The sequence below is a fragment of the Cavia porcellus genome, unplaced genomic scaffold (genome assembly GCF_034190915.1).
Source record: "Cavia porcellus strain 051 isolate PalLab524CR breed Dunkin Hartley unplaced genomic scaffold, mCavPor4.1 scaffold_18, whole genome shotgun sequence".
In the NCBI taxonomy this organism is placed as follows: Eukaryota; Metazoa; Chordata; class Mammalia; order Rodentia; family Caviidae; genus Cavia; species Cavia porcellus.
Genome location: NW_026947501.1, coordinates 43,753,711 through 43,756,559, shown reverse-complemented (window position 1 = coordinate 43,756,559; position 2,849 = coordinate 43,753,711). Strand labels below are relative to the sequence as shown.

Genomic DNA, 2,849 nt, shown 5'->3' with positions numbered 1-2,849 from the left:
GCTGGATTCTGCTCTGTGGTCCAAAGGAGAAACACATTCTCGGGGAAATTGGTGCCATCTTGGCCTGGAAGTAACCCCAGAAAACCATGGACCACAGATGAGACTAAACAGCCTTGCAGCTGTGTGCAACCCTGCTCAGCCCATGCTGATTTGCATGCACACAGAGCACAGCACACGTCCAAAAGTATTTCTTCCCAAGGTACTCATACCCTGTGCAAGAGTCGGTCCTGGTCCAGACACAGCATGGACATGTGGATCTTCACTCAGCTCCTGGGCCTCCTGCTGTTCTGGCTCCAAGGTGAGAAAAAAATTTATTTTGTAATTTAGTCTAGTTAGAGTTCCCTGGTCACAGTTGCCTGGTTCTACAGGGAGGTCTTGTTTTACCATGGTTGTGTTGATACTTGTTGGTTCTGATTTCAGGTGTCAGATGTGACATCCAGATGACTCAGACTCCATCCTCCTTGCCTACATCTGTGGGAGACACAGTCACCATCCAGTGTAAGGACAGTCAGGGTATAAGTAATGCTTTAAACTGGTACCAGCAGAAACCAGGGAAAGCTCCTCAACTTCTGATCTATGCTGCAACCAGTTTGGATCTGGGGTCCCTTCGAGGTTCAGTGGCAGTGGATTTGGGACAGATTTCACTCTTGCCATCAGTAGCCTACAGCCTGAAGATGTTGCTACCTATTACTGTCAACATAGTTATGGTACCCCTCCCACAGTGATACAATCCATGACAAAAACAGCCAGGGAAGCAGAAGTGTGAGGTTGGGCTGCCGCAGCTCAGCTCCACTGCAGCTGTACTCAACTGCTGAGAGCATTTCTCTGAACAAGCCAGGCTTGAATGCTCCTTTGAAGCTTTAGAAGAAGGACCAAGACTCTCCTCTACACCCTTATTTTCTTTCCTTTTTTTAGCTACTAAAGCACAGACAATCCAGCTCCTGTCCTAATTAAGTGAAGGCCACAGATGAGCACCTCTGAGCACTGTGGGTTATGGCATAATTTTGGATTCAGACAGCAACCTAGAAGCCCTTCTGTGTTCTAAGCAAGGATTTTTAAAGACTTCCTTCAATTTTTAGTGTAGATTTGTTCATTAAAAAGTTTAAAATACAGAGGTGGCCCTGAATACCCAGTACACATGGCTCTGCATTCTATCATCAACAACCAAGGACAATTTTGTTACAAACCATTAAGGTCCATAAGTGTGCAAAGTCTGTAGTTTGCGTGAAGGTTCAGTATTGCTGCTATACATTTCACAAGGGGAAACAAATGTGCAATAACACACACGCAGCGTTTGCTACTGTGCAATTTTGTTTCACTGCCTTAAAAATTCTCTGCCCTAAAAATTATCCCTGTTCATTCTCCTCCAATTCCTGCCAGTCATTTGTGTTTTATCATCACATTGTTTATCCTTTTCCAAATGATAAACTCTTGCCTTTATAACATAGAAGTTTTTGAAAGACAATCTCAGAATATGCTGTACTAAGAAATACAATAATTAAAAATATTGAGTAACACCTCTTTGTACTTACAAGGTTCTCTTTATCCCTTCTGTGTCCTCTGTTCAAGACATGGACACCTTGCTGTGCACCCCTTGCTGGTGCTCTAATTCTTGTACGAAGTCCCTGCCTGTCACAAGCTCTCAGCGGGATGTGGTTACTGTCTCTGGACAAAGATCAATCTGAATCAGGTGCAGCAGTGAGCTGCAGACCTGGAGCTGTGGCCCTCTGAGTCCTTGTGCTCTGGGTCCAGGTGAGACAGCAGGGTTTGGAGAGGCCTCCATGACAGGACCTATAACACCCAGGAGTCTTAGGCTGAGACCGTGTTCACTGTGCCCCACGTGCACTGTCCACTTGATCAGCCAGCACCACTCTTCCTGGGAAGACTCGGTTGTTGGGACATCATTCACTGAGGGGCTCACCTGTGTCTTGTTCTGGCCTTTAAACTCCCGTGAGAGCATTGTGGGCTCTAGGGCCCAGCTTCCCTTTAAGTGTCTCTTAAGAGAAATGGTCTCCACCACTTTCCTTGCTGCATCAGAATCCAGGCAAGTTTCCAAAGACTCAGCAATGTGCTGTGTATGCCTTGGCTTGAATCTGTCTATAATTGTGATTTAGACACAGGATAAATGCTAAGATAAAAACTTAGTTAAAATTAGAAGCATAATTCTACAATTAAACTAGACATAGATCCAGGGCTGAATAGCAATATGTGGTTCATGGCTAGACAATTGATCAATAGGGGTGGATACACTTAAATCATTTTAGAAAATTATTTTGATATTCACTGTTCACATTTCCTTTGTCACTCATATTGCTATAGACAGAGACATAACTGCCCTAACCTGCATCCCATAAGCCTGATGACATCGTTGTTTCCTCGGCTTTGTAGTTTTTGCTTCATTTTCCCCTTCTACTGACTTAATTTTTATTTCAGGATGAGTCCTGCCAAAATAAATGTCAGGACCCAATCCTTTTCTATAAGAGTGCTATGGTTTTTAACTCCATTCTTTCTTTGAATATAATTGAGGATCGTGTGGGGTGAGGATTATCTGATGACCTTTATTCAAATCCGTAATTGGGCAGTTGGCTGACTGGGACCAGGAGAAAGTGAGGAGGAAAAGAGGAAGCAGAAGGGAGGAAAATAACATTATGCAAGTTGTGAGTGTTCTTGGATTGAGGAGGAAGGAGGAGATTAACTTTTTCACCTTAGCAGTATTAGCTACTGTGTCAAATGTAAATTTGCGAGGTTTTTCCTGAGCTGTAACACAGTAAAACAATGTATTTGTGTTTATTACCTTAGGGAATAATCTGAGTATACCTAATAAATACGGTAATATTGCACAGTTAGTT

At 43.3% G+C, this 2,849-nt stretch overlaps 1 pseudogene; it reads left to right on the top strand.

The window, feature by feature from the left end:
• The first annotated feature begins 204 nt into the window (after window positions 1–204).
• LOC106028028 (immunoglobulin kappa variable 1-39-like) lies at window positions 205–1,543 on the top strand (annotated as a pseudogene).
• Window positions 1,544–2,849: the final 1,306 nt, after the last annotated feature.